Source organism: Oncorhynchus nerka, linkage group LG4 (genome assembly GCF_034236695.1).
Source record: "Oncorhynchus nerka isolate Pitt River linkage group LG4, Oner_Uvic_2.0, whole genome shotgun sequence".
Classification (NCBI taxonomy): domain Eukaryota; kingdom Metazoa; phylum Chordata; class Actinopteri; order Salmoniformes; family Salmonidae; genus Oncorhynchus; species Oncorhynchus nerka.
Window position 1 is genome coordinate 93,062,176 of NC_088399.1, and position 21,700 is coordinate 93,083,875.

A 21,700-nucleotide genomic window follows, 5' to 3' on the forward strand; every position below is an offset into this window, starting at 1 on the left:
CTATAACAGCTGTAACATCATGTAGATCAGCTATAACATCATGTAGATCAGCTATAACATCGTGTAGATCAGCTATAACATCATGTAGATCAGCTATAACATCATGTAGATCAGCTATAACATCATGTAGATCAGCTATAATATAATGTATATCAGCTATAACAGCTATAACATCATGTAGATCAGCTATAACATCATGTAGATCAGCTATAACAGCTATAACATCACGTAGATCATCTATAACAGCTATAACATCACGTAGATCAGCTATAACATCATGTAGATCAGCTATAACAGCTGTAACACCATGTAGATCAGCTATAACATCATGTAGATCAGCTATAACATCATGTAGATCAGCTATAACAGCTATACCATCATGTAGATCAGCTATAACAGCTGTCACATCATGTAGATCAGCTATAACAGCTATAACATCATGTAGATCAGCTATAACATCATGTAGATCAGCGGTAACATCATGTAGATCAGCTATAACAGCTATAACATCATGTAGATCAGCTATAACAGCTATAATATCATGTAGATCAGCTCTATCATCATGCAGATCAGCTATAACATTATGTAGATCAGCTGGAACATCATGTAGATCAGCTATAACATCATGCAGATCAGCTATAACATCATGTAGATCAGCTATAACTTCATGTAGATCAGCTATAACATCATGCAGATCATCTATAACAGCTATAACATCATGTAGATCAGCTATAACAGTTTTAACATCATGTAGATCAGCTATAACATCATGTAGATCAGCTATAACATCATGTAGATCAGCGATAACATCATGTAGATCAGCTATTACATCATGTAGATCAGCTATAACAGCTATAACATTATGTAGATCAGCTATAACAGCTGTAACATCATGTAGATCAGCTATAACAGCTGTAACATCATGTAGATCAGCTATAACATGTAGATCAGCTATAACAGCTATAACATCATGTAGATCAGCTATAACAGCTGTAACATCATGTAGATCAGCCATAACATCATGTAGATCAGCTATAACATCATGTAGATCAGCTATAACAGCTATAACATCATGTAGATCAGCTATAACATCATGTAGATCAGCTATAACAGCTATAACATCATGTAGATCAGCTATAACATCATGTAGATCAGCTATAACAGCTATAACATCATGTAGATCAGCTGTAACATCATGTAGATCAGCGGTAACATCATGTAGATCAGCTATAACATCATGTGGATCAGCTATAACATCATGTAGATCAGCTATAACATCATGTAGATCAGCTATAACAGCTATAACATCATGTAGATCAGCTGTAACCTCATGTAGATCAGCGGTAACATCATGTAGATCAGCTATAACAGCTATAACATCATGTAGATCAGCTATAACATCATGTAGATCAGCTGTAACATCATGTAGATCAGCTATAACATCATGTAGATCAGCTATAACATCATGTAGACCAGCTATAACATCATGTAGATCAGCTATAACAGCTGTAACATCATGTAGATCAGCTGTAACATCATGTATATCAGCTATAACAGCATGTAGATCAGCTATAACATCATGTAGATCAGCTATAACATCATGTAGATCAGCTATAACAGCTATAACATCATGTAGATCAGCTATAACATCATGCAGATCAGCTATAACAGCTATAACATCATGTAGATCAGCTATAACATCATGTAGATCAGCTATAACATCATGTAGATCAGCTATAACAGGTGTAACATCATGTAGATCAGCTATAACATCTATAACATCATGTAGATCAGCTATAACAGCTATAACATCATGTAGATCAGCTATAACATCATGTAGATCAGCTATAACAGCTATAACATCATGTAGATCAGCTATAACAGCTATAACATCATGTAGATCAGCTGTAACATCATGTAGATCAGCTATAACATCATGTAGATCAGCTATAACATCATGTAGATCAGCTATAACATCATGTAGATCAGCGGTAAGATCATGTAGATCAGCTATAACATCATGTAGATCAGCTATAACATCTATAACATCATGTAGATCAGCTGTAACATCATGTAGATCAGCTATAACATCATGTAGATAAGCTATAACATCATGTAGATCAGCTATAACATCATGTAGATCAGCGGTAACATCATGTAGATCAGCTATAACAGCTGTAACATCATGTAGATCAGCTATAACATCATGTATATCAGCTATAACAGCTATAACATCATGTAGATCAGCTATAACATCGTGTAGATCAGCTATAACATCATGTAGATCAGCTATAACATCATGTAGATCAGATATAACATCATGTAGATCAGCTATAACATCATGTAGATCAGCTATAACAGCTATAACATCATGTAGATCAGCTATAACAGCTATAACATCATGTAGATCAGCTATAACATCATGTAGATCAGCTGTAACATCATGTAGATCAGCTATAACATCATGTAGATCAGCTATAACATCATGTAGACCAGCTATAACATCATGTAGATCAGCTATAACAGCTGTAACATCATGTAGATCATCTGTAACATCATGTATATCAGCTATAACAGCATGTAGATCAGCTATAACATCATGTAGATCAGCTATAACATCATGTAGATCAGCTATAACAGCTATAACATCATGTAGATCAGCTATAACATCATGCAGATCAGCTATAACAGCTATAACATCATGTAGATCAGCTATAACATCATGTAGATCAGCTATAACATCATGTAGATCAGCTATAACAGGTGTAACATCATGTAGATCAGCTATAACATCTATAACATCATGTAGATCAGCTATAACAGCTATAACATCATGTAGATCAGCTATAACATCATGTAGATCAGCTATAACAGCTATAACATCATGTAGATCAGCTATAACAGCTATAACATCATGTAGATCAGCTGTAACATCATGTAGATCAGCTATAACATCATGTAGATCAGCTATAACATCATGTAGATCAGCTATAACATCATGTAGATCAGCGGTAAGATCATGTAGATCAGCTATAACATCATGTAGATCAGCTATAACATCTATAACATCATGTAGATCAGCTGTAACATCATGTAGATCAGCTATAACATCATGTAGATAAGCTATAACATCATGTAGATCAGCTATAACATCATGTAGATAACAGCTATAACATCATGTAGATCAGCTATAACAGCTGTAACATCATGTAGATCAGCTATAACATCATGTATATCAGCTATAACAGCTATAACATCATGTAGATCAGCTATAACATCGTGTAGATCAGCTATAACATCATGTAGATCAGCTATAACATCATGTAGATCAGATATAACATCATGTAGATCAGCTATAACATCATGTAGATCAGCTATAACAGCTATAACATCATGTAGATCAGCTATAACAGCTATAACATCATGTAGATCAGCTATAACATCATGTAGATCAGCTGTAACATCATGTAGATCAGCTGTAACATCATGTAGATCAGCTATAACATCTATAACATCATGTAGATCAGCTATAACATCATGTAGATCAGCTGTAACATCATGTAGATCAGCTATAACATCATGTAGATCAGCTATAACATCTATAACATCATGTAGATCAGCTGTAACATCATGTAGATCAGCTATAACATCATGTAGATCAGCTGTAACATCATGTAGATCAGCTATAACAGCTATAACATCATGTAGATCAGCTCTAACATCATGTAGATCAGCTATAACATCATGTAGATTAGCGGTAACATCATGTAGATCAGCTATAACATCATGTAGATCAGCTATAACATCATGTAGATCAGCTATAACAGCTATAAAATCATGTAGATCAGCTATAACAGCTGTAACATCATGTAGATTAGCTATAACATCATGTAGATCAGCTATAACATCGTGTAGATCAGCTATAACATCATGTAGATCAGCTATAACATCATGTAGATCAGCTATAACATCATGTAGATCAGCTATAACAGCTGTAACATCATGTAGATCAGCTATAATATAATGTATATCAGCTATAACAGCTATAACATCATGTAGATCAGCTATAACATCATGTAGATCAGCTATAACAGCTATAACATCACGTAGATCATCTATAACAGCTATAACATCACGTAGATCAGCTATAACATCATGTAGATCAGCTATAACAGCTGTAACACCATGTAGATCAGCTATAACAGCTGTCACATCATGTAGATCAGCTATAACAGCTATAACATCATGTAGATCAGCTATAACATCATGTAGATCAGCGGTAACATCATGTAGATCAGCTATATCAGCTATAATATCATGTAGATCAGCTCTATCATCATGCAGATCAGCTATAACATTATGTAGATCAGCTGGAACATCATGTAGATCAGCTATAACATCATGCAGATCAGCTATATCATCATGTAGATCAGCTATAACTTCATGTAGATCAGCTATAACATCATGCAGATCATCTATAACAGCTATAACATCATGTAGATCAGCTATAACAGTTTTAACATCATGTAGATCAGCTATAACATCATGTAGATCAGCTATAACATCATGTAGATCAGCGATAACATCATGTAGATCAGCTATTACATCATGTAGATCAGCTATAACAGCTATAACATTATGTAGATCAGCTATAACAGCTGTAACATCATGTAGATCAGCTATAACATCATGTACATCAGCTATAACAGCTATAACATCATGTAGATCAGCTATAACAGCTATAACATCATGTAGATCAGCTATAACAGCTGTAACATCATGTAGATCAGCTATAACATCATGTAGATCAGCTATAACATCATGTAGATCAGCTATAACAGCTATAACATCATGTAGATCAGCTATAACAGCTATAACATCATGTAGATCAGCTATAACATCGTGTAGATCAGCTATAACATCATGTAGATCAGCTATAACATCATGTAGATCAGCTATAACATCATGTAGATCAGCTATAACAGCTGTAACATCATGTAGATCAGCTATAATATAATGTATATCAGCTATAACAGCTATAACATCATGTAGATCAGCTATAACATCATGTAGATCAGCTATAACAGCTATAACATCACGTAGATCATCTATAACAGCTATAACATCACGTAGATCAGCTATAACATCATGTAGATCAGCTATAACAGCTGTAACACCATGTAGATCAGCTATAACATCATGTAGATCAGCTATAACATCATGTAGATCAGCTATAACAGCTATACCATCATGTAGATCAGCTATAACAGCTGTCACATCATGTAGATCAGCTATAACATCTATAACATCATGTAGATCAGCTGTAACATCATGTAGATCAGCTATAACATCATGTAGATCAGCTGTAACATCATGTAGATCAGCGGTAACATCATGTAGATCAGCTGTAACATCATGTAGATCAGCTATAACATCATGTAGATTAGCGGTAACATCATGTAGATCAGCTATAACATCATGTAGATCAGCTATAACATCATGTAGATCAGCTATAACAGCTATAAAATCATGTAGATCAGCTATAACAGCTGTAACATCATGTAGATTAGCTATAACATCATGTAGATCAGCTATAACATCGTGTAGATCAGCTATAACATCATGTAGATCAGCTATAACATCATGTAGATCAGCTATAACATCATGTAGATCAGCTATAACAGCTGTAACATCATGTAGATCAGCTATAATATAATGTATATCAGCTATAACAGCTATAACATCATGTAGATCAGCTATAACATCATGTAGATCAGCTATAACAGCTATAACATCACGTAGATCATCTATAACAGCTATAACATCACGTAGATCAGCTATAACATCATGTAGATCAGCTATAACAGCTGTAACACCATGTAGATCAGCTATAACAGCTGTCACATCATGTAGATCAGCTATAACAGCTATAACATCATGTAGATCAGCTATAACATCATGTAGATCAGCTATAACATCATGTAGATCAGCTATATCAGCTATAATATCATGTAGATAACATCAGCTCTATCATCATGCAGATCAGCTATAACATTATGTAGATCAGCTGGAACATCATGTAGATCAGCTATAACATCATGCAGATCAGCTATATCATCATGTAGATCAGCTATAACTTCATGTAGATCAGCTATAACATCATGCAGATCATCTATAACAGCTATAACATCATGTAGATCAGCTATAACAGTTTTAACATCATGTAGATCAGCTATAACATCATGTAGATCAGCTATAACATCATGTAGATCAGCGATAACATCATGTAGATCAGCTATTACATCATGTAGATCAGCTATAACAGCTATAACATTATGTAGATCAGCTATAACAGCTGTAACATCATGTAGATCAGCTATAACATCATGTACATCAGCTATAACAGCTATAACATCATGTAGATCAGCTATAACAGCTATAACATCATGTAGATCAGCTATAACAGCTGTAACATCATGTAGATCAGCTATAACATCATGTAGATCAGCTATAACATCATGTAGATCAGCTATAACAGCTATAACATCATGTAGATCAGCTATAACAGCTATAACATCATGTAGATCAGCTATAACATCGTGTAGATCAGCTATAACATCATGTAGATCAGCTATAACATCATGTAGATCAGCTATAACATCATGTAGATCAGCTATAACAGCTGTAACATCATGTAGATCAGCTATAATATAATGTATATCAGCTATAACAGCTATAACATCATGTAGATCAGCTATAACATCATGTAGATCAGCTATAACAGCTATAACATCACGTAGATCATCTATAACAGCTATAACATCACGTAGATCAGCTATAACATCATGTAGATCAGCTATAACAGCTGTAACACCATGTAGATCAGCTATAACAGCTGTCACATCATGTAGATCAGCTATAACAGCTATAACATCATGTAGATCAGCTATAACATCATGTAGATCAGCGGTAACATCATGTAGATCAGCTATATCAGCTATAATATCATGTAGATCAGCTCTATCATCATGCAGATCAGCTATAACATTATGTAGATCAGCTGGAACATCATGTAGATCAGCTATAACATCATGCAGATCAGCTATATCATCATGTAGATCAGCTATAACTTCATGTAGATCAGCTATAACATCATGCAGATCATCTATAACAGCTATAACATCATGTAGATCAGCTATAACAGTTTTAACATCATGTAGATCAGCTATAACATCATGTAGATCAGCTATAACATCATGTAGATCAGCGATAACATCATGTAGATCAGCTATTACATCATGTAGATCAGCTATAACAGCTATAACATTATGTAGATCAGCTATAACAGCTGTAACATCATCATGTAGATCAGCTATAACATCATGTACATCAGCTATAACAGCTATAACATCATGTAGATCAGCTATAACAGCTATAACATCATGTAGATCAGCTATAACAGCTGTAACATCATGTAGATCAGCTATAACATCATGTAGATCAGCTATAACATCATGTAGATCAGCTATAACAGCTATAACATCATGTAGATCAGCTATAACAGCTATAACATCATGTAGATCAGCTATAACATCGTGTAGATCAGCTATAACATCATGTAGATCAGCTATAACATCATGTAGATCAGCTATAACATCATGTAGATCAGCTATAACAGCTGTAACATCATGTAGATCAGCTATAATATAATGTATATCAGCTATAACAGCTATAACATCATGTAGATCAGCTATAACATCATGTAGATCAGCTATAACAGCTATAACATCACGTAGATCATCTATAACAGCTATAACATCACGTAGATCAGCTATAACATCATGTAGATCAGCTATAACAGCTGTAACACCATGTAGATCAGCTATAACATCATGTAGATCAGCTATAACATCATGTAGATCAGCTATAACAGCTATACCATCATGTAGATCAGCTATAACAGCTGTCACATCATGTAGATCAGCTATAACAGCTATAACATCATGTAGATCAGCTATAACATCATGTAGATCAGCGGTAACATCATGTAGATCAGCTATAACAGCTATAACATCATGTAGATCAGCTATATCAGCTATAATATCATGTAGATCAGCTCTATCATCATGCAGATCAGCTATAACATTATGTAGATCAGCTGGAACATCATGTAGATCAGCTATAACATCATGCAGATCAGCTATAACATCATGTAGATCAGCTATAACTTCATGTACATCAGCTATAACATCATGCAGATCATCTATAACAGCTATAACATCGTGTAGATCAGCTATAACAGTTTTAACATCATGTAGATCAGCTATAACATCATGTAGATCAGCTATAACATCATGTAGATCAGCGATAACATCATGTAGATCAGCTATTACATCATGTAGATCAGCTATAACAGCTATAACATTATGTAGATCAGCTATAACAGCTGTAACATCATGTAGATCAGCTATAACATCATGTACATCAGCTATAACAGCTATAACATCATGTAGATCAGCTATAACAGCTGTAACATCATGTAGATCAGCTATAACATCATGTAGATCAGCTATAACATCATGTAGATCAGCTATAACAGGTGTAACATCATGTAGATCAGCTATAACATCATGTAGATCAGCTATAACATCTATAACATCATGTAGATCAGCTATAACAGCTATAACATCATGTAGATCAGCTATAACATGATGTAGATCAGCTATAACAGCTATAACATCATGTAGATCAGCTATAACAGCTATAACATCATGTAGATCAGCTGTAACATCATGTAGATCAGCTATAACATCATGTAGATAAGCTATAACATCATGTAGATCAGCTATAACATCATGTAGATCAGCGGTAACATCATGTAGATCAGCTATAACATCATGTAGATCAGCTATAACATCTATAACATCATGTAGATCAGCTATAACAGCTATAACATCATGTAGATCAGCTATAACATCATTTAGATCAGCTATAACAGCTATAACATCATGTAGATCAGCTATAACAGCTATAACATCATGTAGATCAGCTGTAACATCATGTAGATCAGCTATAACATCATGTAGATCAGCTATAACATCATGTAGATCAGCTATAACAGCTATAACATCATGTAGATCAGCTATAACATCATGTGTATCAGCTACAACAGCTGTAACATCATGTAGATCAGCTATACCATCATATAGATCAGCTATAACATCATGTAGATCAGCTATAACATCATGTAGATCAGCTATAACATCATGCAGATCAGCTATAACATCATGTAGATCAGCTATAACATCATGTAGATCAGCTATAACATCATGTAGATCAGCTATAACAGCTATAACATCATGTAGATCAGCTATAACAGCTATAACATCATGTAGATCAGCTATAACATTATGTAGATCAGCTGTAACATCATGTAGATCAGCTATAACATCATGCAGATCAGCTATAACAGCTATAACATCATGTAGATAAGCTATAACATCATGTAGATCAGCTATAACATCATGTAGATCAGCTATAACAGTTTTAACATCATGTAGATCAGCTATAACATCATGTAGATCAGCTATAACATCATGTAGATCAGCTATAACATCATGTAGATCAGCTATAACAGCTGTAACACCATGTAGATCAGCTATAACATCATGTAGATCAGCTATAACAGCTATAACAGTATGTAGATCAGCTATAACAGCTGTAACATCATGTAGATCAGCTATAACAGCTATAACATCATGTAGATCAGCATGTAGATCAGCTAACAGCTGTAACATCATGTAGATCAGCTATAACATCATGTAGATCAGCTATAACAGCTATAACATCATGTAGATCAGCTATAACAGCTATAACATCATGTAGATCAGCTATAACAGCTATACCATCATGTAGATCAGCTATAACATGTAGATCAGCTATAACAGCTATAACATCATGTAGATCAGCTATAACAGCTATAACATCATGTAGATCAGCTGTAACATCATGTAGATCAGCGGTAACATCATGTAGATCAGCTATAACAGCTATAACATCATGTAGATCAGCTATAACATCATGTAGATCAGCTATAACATCATGTAGATCAGCGGTAACATCATGTAGATCAGCTATAACATCATGTAGATCAGCTATAACATCATGTAGATCAGCTATAACATCATGTAGATCAGCTATAACATCATGTAGATCAGCTATGTAGATCAGCTATAACATCATGTAGATCAGCTATAACAGCTGTAACATCATGTAGATCAGCTGTAACATCATGTAGATCAGCTGTAACATCATGTATATCAGCTATAACAGCTATAACATCATGTAGATCAGCTATAACATCATGTAGATCAGCTATAACATCATGTAGATCAGCTATAACATCATGTAGATCAGCTATAACATCATGTAGATCAGCGGTAACATCATGTAGATCAGCTATAACATCATGTAGATCAGCTGTAACATCATGTAGATCAGCTATAACATCATGTAGATCAGCTATAACATCATGTAGATCAGCGGTAACATCATGTAGATCAGCTATAACATCATGTAGATCAGCTATAACATCATGTAGATCAGCTATAACATCATGTAGATGAGCTATAACATCATGTAGATCAGCTATAACATCATGTAGATCAGCTATAACATCATGTAGATCAGCTTTAACAGATATAACATCATGTAGATCAGCTATAACAGCTATAACATCATGTAGATCAGCTATAACATCATGTAGATCAGCTATAACAGCTATAACATCATGTAGATCAGCTATAACAGCTATAACATCATGTAGATCAGCTGTAACATCATGTAGATCAGCTATAACATCATGTAGATAAGCTATAACATCATGTAGATCAGCTATAACATCATGTAGATCAGCGGTAACATCATGTAGATCAGCTATAACATCATGTAGATCAGCTATAACATCTATAACATCATGTAGATCAGCTATAACAGCTATAACATCATGTAGATCAGCTATAACATCATTTAGATCAGCTATAACAGCTATAACATCATGTAGATCAGCTATAACAGCTATAACATCATGTAGATCAGCTGTAACATCATGTAGATCAGCTATAACATCATGTAGATCAGCTATAACATCATGTAGATCAGCTATAACAGCTATAACATCATGTAGATCAGCTATAACATCATGTGTATCAGCTACAACAGCTGTAACATCATGTAGATCAGCTATACCATCATATAGATCAGCTATAACATCATGTAGATCAGCTATAACATCATGTAGATCAGCTATAACATCATGCAGATCAGCTATAACATCATGTAGATCAGCTATAACATCATGTAGATCAGCTATAACATCATGTAGATCAGCTATAACATCATGTAGATCAGCTATAACAGCTATAACATCATGTAGATCAGCTATAACAGCTATAACATCATGTAGATCAGCTATAACATTATGTAGATCAGCTGTAACATCATGTAGATCAGCTATAACATCATGCAGATCAGCTATAACAGCTATAACATCATGTAGATAAGCTATAACATCATGTAGATCAGCTATAACATCATGTAGATCAGCTATAACAGTTTTAACATCATGTAGATCAGCTATAACATCATGTAGATCAGCTATAACATCATGTAGATCAGCTATAACATCATGTAGATCAGCTATAACAGCTGTAACACCATGTAGATCAGCTATAACATCATGTAGATCAGCTATAACAGCTATAACAGTATGTAGATCAGCTATAACAGCTGTAACATCATGTAGATCAGCTATAACAGCTATAACATCATGTAGATCAGCTATAACAGCTATAACATCATGTAGATCAGCTATAACAGCTGTAACATCATGTAGATCAGCTATAACATCATGTAGATCAGCTATAACAGCTATAACATCATGTAGATCAGCTATAACAGCTATAACATCATGTAGATCAGCTATAACAGCTATACCATCATGTAGATCAGCTATAACATGTAGATCAGCTATAACAGCTATAACATCATGTAGATCAGCTATAACAGCTATAACATCATGTAGATCAGCTGTAACATCATGTAGATCAGCGGTAACATCATGTAGATCAGCTATAACAGCTATAACATCATGTAGATCAGCTATAACATCATGTAGATCAGCTATAACATCATGTAGATCAGCGGTAACATCATGTAGATCAGCTATAACATCATGTAGATCAGCTGTAACATCATGTAGATCAGCTATAACATCATGTAGATCAGCTATAACATCATGTAGATCAGCGGTAACATCATGTAGATCAGCTATAACATCATGTAGATCAGCTATAACAGCTGTAACATCATGTAGATCAGCTGTAACATCATGTAGATCAGCTGTAACATCATGTATATCAGCTATAACAGCTATAACATCATGTAGATCAGCTATAACATCATGTAGATCAGCTATAACATCATGTAGATCAGCTATAACATCATGTAGATCAGCTATAACATCATGTAGATCAGCGGTAACATCATGTAGATCAGCTATAACATCATGTAGATCAGCTGTAACATCATGTAGATCAGCTATAACATCATGTAGATCAGCTATAACATCATGTAGATCAGCGGTAACATCATGTAGATCAGCTATAACATCATGTAGATCAGCTATAACAGCTGTAACATCATGTAGATCAGCTGTAACATCATGTAGATCAGCTGTAACATCATGTATATCAGCTATAACAGCTATAACATCATGTAGATCAGCTATAACATCATGTAGATCAGCTATAACATCATGTAGATCAGCTATAACATCATGTAGATCAGCTATAACATCATGTAGATCAGCCATAACATCATGTAGATCAGCTATAACAGCTATAACATGATGTAGATCAGCTATAACATCATGTAGATCAGCTATAACAGCTATAACATCATGTAGATCAGCTGTAACATCATGTAGATCAGCGGTAACATCATGTAGATCAGCTATAACATCATGTAGATCAGCTATAACATCATGTAGATCAGCGGTAACATCATGTAGATCAGCTATAACAGCTATAACATCATGTAGATCAGCTATAACATCATGTAGATCAGCTGTAACATCATGTAGATCAGCTATAACATCATGTAGATCAGCTATAACATCATGTAGACCAGCGGTAACATCGTAGATCAGCGGTAACATCATGTAGATCAGCTATAACATCATGTAGATCAGCTATAACAGCTGTAACATCATGTAGATCAGCTATAACAGCATGTAGATCAGCTATAACATCATGTAGATCAGCTATAACATCATGTAGATCAGCTATAACATCATGTAGATCAGCTATAACAGCTATAGCATCATGTAGATCAGCTATAACATCATGCAGATCAGCTATAACAGCTATAACATCATGTAGATCAGCTATAACATCATGTAGATCAGCTATAACATCATGTAGATCAGCTATAACAGCTATAACATCATGTAGATCAGCTATAACAGCTATAACATCATGTAGATCAGCTATAACAGCTATAACATCATGTAGATCAGCTATAACAGCTATAACATCATGTAGATAAGCTATAACATCATGTAGATCAGCTATAACATCATGTAGATCAGCGGTAACATCATGTAGATCAGCTATAACAGCTATAACATCATGTAGATCAGCTACAACAGCTGTAACATCATGTAGATCAGCTATACCATCATATAGATCAGCTATAACATCATGTAGATCAGCTATAACATCATGTAGATCAGCTATAACATCATGCAGATCAGCTATAACATCATGTAGATCAGCTATAACATCATGTAGATCAGCTATAACATCATGTAGATCAGCTATAACATCATGTAGATCAGCTATAACATCATGTAGATCAGCTGTAACATCATGTAGATCAGCTATAACATCATGTAGATCAGCTATAACAGCTATAACATCATGTAGATCAGCTATAACATCATGTAGATCAGCTATAACAGCTATAACATCATGTAGATCAGCTATAACATCATGCAGATCAGCTATAACATCATGTAGATCAGCTCTATCATCATGTAGATCAGCTATAACATCATGTAGATCAGCTATAACATCATGTAGATCAGCGGTAACATCATGTAGATCAGTGGTAACATCATGCAGAGCCTAACGGTATTGCAGTTTAATATGATAATTGCTCCCCAGAGTAAATGTAGTGCAAATTATTCAACAGATACAGCTCCCTATCTCACGTTGTGTGTGTGTGTGTGTGTGTGTGTGTGTGTGTGTGTGTGTGTGTGTGTGTGTGTGTGTGTGTGTGTGTGTCTGTGTCTGTGTGTGTATGTGTGTGTATGTTTATGTATCTGTCTGTCTGTCTGTCTGTCTCCAGATCCGCAGTGTGCAGGTTCTCCCCCTGGACTATGAGATTGAGTACATCTGCAGAGGGAACAGGTGGATCGTAGGACCCAAGGTGAGGAAGTGTCTCCCCAACGGTACCTGGACTGACCTCACGCAGCGCAGCAAATGCTGTGAGTTACAACTCTTCTTTCACACACTCCATAACTGACTATATCCAATCACCTCTCTATCTCCTCACACTCCCCCATGTTTTCTGCCTCTACCTACCTCTCTCTGATTTTTCTACTGCTTTTTGGAAGAGGTAACGTCCTCTAACCAGCTTCTCATTAGGCACATAACCATGACATGGTTGCATGATCCCCAGAATGAGTCAAGTTCACCAAGGAGCCCTTTCAGGAAGACACAACATTCTGTAACACCCTGTGTATTATCGACCCCGTCCTTGATCGCGTCACGCAACTTGGTTTTGTGAACGTAATCAATAACTTCTTCCACCGTGCACCCCGACACCCTCCACAGTCTAACCACTCACTGTCCGTCTACATTATCTATATGCCCATCTGTTGTCTGTGTAGTGGTTACTGTGACTCTCTGCCAAAAGCTCTTCTTCACAGACTCTGATGTCTTTCTAGTGGTTGTTCCTTTTTACTTTTACAGTAGCACAGGGTTAAAAAAACAAATCTCTCTCTCTCTCTCTCTCTATTATATATATACAGTGTTTTAACAATGTACAAATGGTTAAAGGACACAAGATAAAATAAATAAGCATAAATCTCTCTCTCTCCCTCCCTCTCTCCCTCTCCCTCTCTCTCTCTCTCTCTCTCTCTCTCTCTCTCTCTCTCTCTCTCTCTCTCTCTCTCTGTCCCTCTCTCTCTCTCTCTCTCTGTCCCTCTTTCTCTCTCTCTCTGTCCCTCTTTCTCTCCCTCTCTCTGTCCCTCTTTCTCTCCCTCTCTCTCTGTCCCTCTCTCTCTCTCTCTCTCTCTCGCTCTCTCTCTCTATAACTCTCTCTCTCTCTCTCTCTCTCTCTCTCTCATTCTCTCTCTCTCTCTCTCTCTCATTCTCTCTCTCTCTCTCTCTCTCTCTCTCTCTCTCTCTCACTCTTACCCTCTCTAACCATGACCTATCCCTCCCTCCCCCAGTACTACTGTGCCCGCGGGTGTGGACATCTCTGGAGAACGGGCGCGTATCAGAGTGGCCCCTGGGGCCCCCAGTGGAGGGGACCATACTTCAGTACAGCTGTCTGCCAGGATTCATCCTGATTGGAAGGAACTCCACACACTGCAACAAGCTGGGCAAATGGGACTCGCTCAAACCCGTCTGCCACTGTGAGTACAGATACTGCAGCTAAATTATTCTTGGATCCAATTGATGTACATTTTTTACAGAACAGATTGGCTCTATTAGTGTATAACTCTGTTAGTTTATAACTCTGTTAGTGTATAACTCTGTTAGTGTTTAACTCTGTAGTGTTTAACTCTGTAGTGTTAACTCTGTAGTGTATAACTCTGTAGTGTATAACTCTGTAGGGTATAACTCTGTTAGTGTATAACTCTGTAGTGTTAACTCTGTAGTGTATAACTCTGTAGTGTATAACTCTGTTAGTGTATAACTCTGTAGTGTATAACTCTGTAGTGTTTAACTCTGTAGTGTATAACTCTGTAGTGTATAACTCTGTAGTGTTTAACTCTGTAGTGTATAACTCTATAACTCTGTTAGTGTTTAACTCTGTAGTGTATTACTCTGTAGTGTATAACTCTGTAGTGTATAACTCTGTAGTGTATAACTCTGTAGTGTATAACTCTGTTAGTGTATAACTCTGTTAGTGTATAACTCTGTAGTGTATAACTCTGTAGTGTATAACTTCTGTAGTGTATAACTCTGTAGTGTATAACTCTGTAGTGTATAACTCTGTAGTGTATACCTCTGTAGTGTATAACTCTGTAGTGTATAACTCTGTAGTGTATAACTCTGTTAGTTTATAACTCTGTTAGTGTTTAACTCTGCAGTGTTTAACTCTGTTAGTGTATAACTCTGTAGTGTATAACTCTGTTAGTTTATAACTCTGTTAGTGTTTAACTCTGCAGTGTATAACTCTGTTAGTGTATAACTCTGTAGTGTATAACCCTGTTAGTGTATAACTCTGTAGTGTATAACTCTGTAGTGTATACCTCTGTAGTGTATAACTCTGTTAGTGTATAACTCTGTAGTGTATAACTCTGTTTACAGTAAGATATAAAGGAGCACTATATCTAGTATCTGTTCTGTAGTGTATAACTCTGTAGTGTATAACTCTGTAGTGTATAACTCTGTAGTGTATAACTCTGTAGTGTATAACTCTGTAGTGTATAACTCTGTTAGTGTATAACTCTGTAGTGTATAACTCTGTAGTGTATAACTCTGTAGTGTATAACTCTGTTAGTGTATAACTCTGTAGTGTATAACTCTGTTAGTGTATAACTCTGTAGTGTATAACTCTGTTTACAGTAAGATATAAAGGAGCACTATATCTAGTATCTGTTGTGTGAATAGAAAGTAAAAGAGTTCTCTGTTTCTTTCTTCCTCCATGTCTCTTTTGAAGATGACAGACATTATACAGGTGAGTCCATTTTCCAACATTTTGCCTGTAAGATTATATATATTATATATATATATATATATATATATATACATATATATATATTGATTTTTATTTGATTGCTTTCCATGTAGCTTTTCCATTTTTAGTGAAGTCTAAAGTGAAGTAACATTTATTTACCTTAGATATTTTTTGTAGAAACATTTTGATAAATATATAACTTCCTTGTACCACCACATGGTGGCAGTGTTGCGCTGTAAATGTCTCTGGTGTTGTCTAACGTTGTCATAACAACCTCATACGCCCAACTGTGTGTGATCGACGATATTGCAGATTGTATAGAGGTCAGGCCATTCAAGGGAAGATGTCTATGAGAAAATTAAGATATAATTTAAAGCTAGAAATGCTATGGGTATCAGCACAGCTATCAGTCCTTCTGTGACGGCATTGCAGTATTGATTTTTAGCATGTAAATCTTGTTGGGGAAAAAGGAAAAAAACTAAACAATCGGGAGGCATGCCAGCAAAGCCACTACACAACACAACACTAAACAATACATTACTTGCACCATAACGGTGACAACAGTGTGCGTAAACTGTTAGGGCCTACATAAAGATGTCCCAACAACAGAGCTTTCTTAACGGATCACCATGTGGTGAATCCTTACCACTGCTACACCTGGCTATCAGTGGATCTTTGTCTGGCAGGAAACAGTTAATCCAGCCTCATTTACTGCCTTTTAAGAAAGTATAGCTGATATGGCTGACTCGCTTAAACAAATGTGTTTTCTACTGACAATTGAGATGTACAAACTATGGCATAAGGGGAGGACAAGCGGATAAGTGGCAATCTGTAATTTCGTTTAGGACATTATGAGCGAGCTAGGACAGAAGTAGTCAATATAACTATTTGTTCAGCACTTTTGAAATGTACAGCGACAGAATTCAGAACATGGGTCGTTCTTACGGTATTCTCCCTGTACACCAAGTCAGAATCATAGGATAAATAAAGGGGGCATATAAGCAGACAATGAAAGCTCTTACAATATTCAATGATTACATTTCTCTAAAACAGGCTATAGGCTACATGTGCACCACCAAGTAAGATCAGTAGGATAAATAAAGGGGGCATATAAGCAGACAATGAAAGCTCTTACAATATCTGATGTTGTAAATTTCTCTAGAACAGGCTACATGTGCACCACCAGGTCAGAACAGTGGGGGAAAGGGATGAGGGGGAAAGGGACCAAATTAATAGGGTGAGGCACATGGGCAACTAACAGCTTACTACACACATACACTTAGTTTTTTCTTACCTACCTTACCTCTTTAAGGAATACCTAGGATAGGATAAAGTAATCCTTCTCACCCCCCCCCTTAAAAGACCTAGATGCACTATTGTAAAGTGGCTGTTCCACTGGATGTCATAAGGTGAAAGCACCAATTTGTAAGTCGCTCTGGATAAGAGCGTCTGCTAAATGACTTAAATGTTAAATGTACATACAGTGCATTCGAAAAGTATTCAGACCCCTTGACCTTTTCCCAATTTTGTTACATTACAGCCTCATTCTAAAATGTATTAATTCGTTTCCACTCCCCCCTCATAAATCTACACACAATACCCCATAATGACATCACAATACCCCATAATGACATCACAATACCCCATAATGACAAAGCAAAAACAGGTTTGTAGAAATGTTGACCAAAAAAAAGAATACAAAAAATACTGAAATATTACATTTGCATAATTATTCAAACTCTTTCCTCAGTACTTTGTTCAATCACCTTTAGCAGCTATTACAGCTCTGTCAGAGTGACCATCGGGTTCTTGGTCACCTCCCTGACCAAGGCTTTTCCCCCCCGATTGCTCAGTTTGACATGGCTTGTTTTTTGCCCTGACATGCACTGTCAACTTGTCACGACTTCCGCCGAGGTCGGTTCCTCTCCTTGTTCGGGGCGGCATTCGGCGGTCGACGTCACCGGTCTTCTAGCCATCGCTGATCCATCTTTCATTTTCTATTGGTTTTGTCTTTATTTTCTACACACCTGGTTTTCATTATCCAATTACATGTCCATGTAATTAACCCTCTGTTTCCCCCATGTTTGTTGTGCGTCATTATTTCTATGTTTAGTTCGGTTCCTGACGGCTGGTTTGTCAACGGGTGCTGTGTTCACCCGTGCATAATATTTACTGTTGGTATTTTGGTCAAGGATAGTACGTTGCTCACTCATTCTGCTCTCCTGCGCCTGACTTCATGCACCAGCTACACCCACCTTCTGACACAACTGTGGAACCATATATATCATCCTAGATGTTTCTACAACTTCTGTGTCCACCTGTGGTAAATTCAACCGATTGGACATGATTTGGAAAGGCACAAATCACGTCCATTCAACTTAATTTACTGTACCACAGGTGGACTCCAAGTTGTAGAACCATCTCAAGGATGATCACTGGAAACAGGATGCACCTGAGCTCAATTACAAGTCTCATAGCAAAGGGTCTGAATACTTATGTAAATAAGTGTTTTCGCTTTGTCATTATTGTGCAGATTGATGAGTAAAAAAAAAAACATGATTTAATCCATTTTAGAATAAGGCTGTAAGGAAACAAAATGTGGAAACAGTCAAGGGGTCTGAATACTTCCCGAAAGCCCTGTATCTCTCTGGCATATTACATCATTTGTGTAGCAGCATTATTAGGGTGAGGCACATGGGCTACTAACAGCTTAGTGTTACTTTCTCAGCTACAGTATACATATCTCCCTGGCATATTACATCATTTATGCAGCAGTATTATTAGGGTGAGGCACATGGGCTACTAACAGCTTAGTGTTACTTTCTCAGCTACACTATAGATATCTCCCTGGCATATTACATCATTTATGCAGCAGCGTACAAGACATTTTTTGGACTCACGTTGTTGTGCTGTTCTCACTTGAACAGGAAGGTGGCGCGGCGGTCCTTCTTGTTGTCAACCTCCTTCTTGTTGTCAACCTCCTTCTTGTTGTCAACCTCCTTCTTGTTGTCAACCTCCTTCTTGTTGTCAACCTCCTTCTTGTTGTGTCAACCTCCTTCTTGTTGTCAACCTCCTTCTTGTTGTCAACCTCCTTCTTGTTGTCAACCTCCTTCTTGTTGTCCACCTCCTTCTTGTTGTCAACCTCCTTCTTGTTGTCAACCTCCTTCTTGTTGTCAACCTCCTTCTTGTTGTGTCAACCTCCTTCTTGTTGTCAACCTCCGTCTTGTTGTCAACCTCCTTCTTGTTGTCAACCTCCTTCTTGTTGTCAACCTCCTTTTTGTTATGTCAACCTCCTTCTTGTTGTCAACCTCCTTCTTGTTGTCAACCTCCTTCTTGTTGTGTCAACATCCTTCTTGTTGTCAACCTCCTCCTTGTTGTGTCAACCTCCTTCTTGTTGTCAACCTTCTTCTTGTTGTCAACCTCCTTCTTGTTGTCAACCTCCTTGTTGTGTCAACCTCCTTCTTGTTGTCAACCTCCTTCTTGTTGTGTCAACCTCCTTCTTGTTGTCAACCTCCTTCTTGTTGTCAACCTCCTTCTTGTTGTGTCAACCTCCTTCTTGTTGTCAACCTCCTTCTTGTTGTGTCAACCTCCTTCTTGTTGTGTCAACCTCCTTCTTGTTGTGTCAACCTCCTTCTTGTTGTCAACCTCCTTCTTGTTGTCAACCTCCTTCTTGTTATCAACCTCCTTCTTGTTGTGTCAACCTCCTTCTTGTTGTCAACCTCCTTCTTGTTGTCAACCTTCTTCTTGTTGTCAACCTCCTTCTTGTTGTGTCAACCTCCTCCTTGTTGTGTCAACCTCCTTCTTGTTGTGTCAACCTCCTTCTTGTTGTCAACCTCCTTCTTGTTGTGTCAACCTCCTTCTTGTTGTCAACCTCCTTCTTGTTGTGTCAACCTCCTTCTTGTTGTGTCAACCTCCTTCTTGTTGTCAACCTCCTTCTTGTTGTCAACCTCCTTCTTGTTGTCAACCTCTTGTTGTCAACTTCTTGTTGTGTCAACCTCCTTCTTGTTGTCAACCTCCTTCTTGTTGTGTCAACCTCCTTCTTGTTGTCAACCTCCTTCTTGTTGTGTCAACCTCCTTCTTGTTGTGTCAACCTCCTTCTTGTTGTGTCAACCTCCTTCTTGTTGTGTCAACCTCCTTCTTGTTGTCAACCTCCTTCTTGTTGTCAACCTCCTTCTTGTTGTGTCAACCTCCTTCTTGTTGTGTCAACCTCCTTCTTGTTGTCAACCTCCATCTTGTTGTCAACCTCCTTCTTGTTGTCAACCTCCTTCTTGTTGTGTCAACCTCCTCCTTCTTGTTGTCAACCTCCTTATTGTTGTCAACCTCCTTCTTGTTGTCAACCTCCTTCTTGTTGTGTCAACCTCCTTCTTGTTGTCAACCTCCTTCTTGTTGTCAACCTCCTTCTTGTTGTCAACCTCCTCCTTGTTGTGTCAACCTCCTTGTTGTGTCAACCTCCTTCTTGTTGTCAACCTCCTTCTTGTTGTGTCAACCTCCTTCTTGTAGTCAACCTCCTTCTTGTTGTCAACCTCCTTCTTGTTGTGTCAACCTCCTTCTTGTTGTCAACCTCCTTCTTGTTGTCAAACTCCTTCTTGTTGTGTCAACCTCCTTCTTGTTGTCAACCTCCTTCTTGTTGTCAACCTCCTTCTTGTTGTGTCAACCTCCTTCTTGTTGTCAACCTCCTTCTTGTTGTCAACCTCCTTCTTGTTGTCAACCTCCTTCTTGTTGTGTC

General features: G+C 36.9%; 1 pseudogene; it reads left to right on the forward strand.

Moving 5' to 3' along the window:
* The window catches only part of LOC115122186 (gamma-aminobutyric acid type B receptor subunit 1-like), a 505,415-nt pseudogene that overhangs the window by 221,502 nt on the left and 262,213 nt on the right, over positions 1 to 21,700 (forward strand).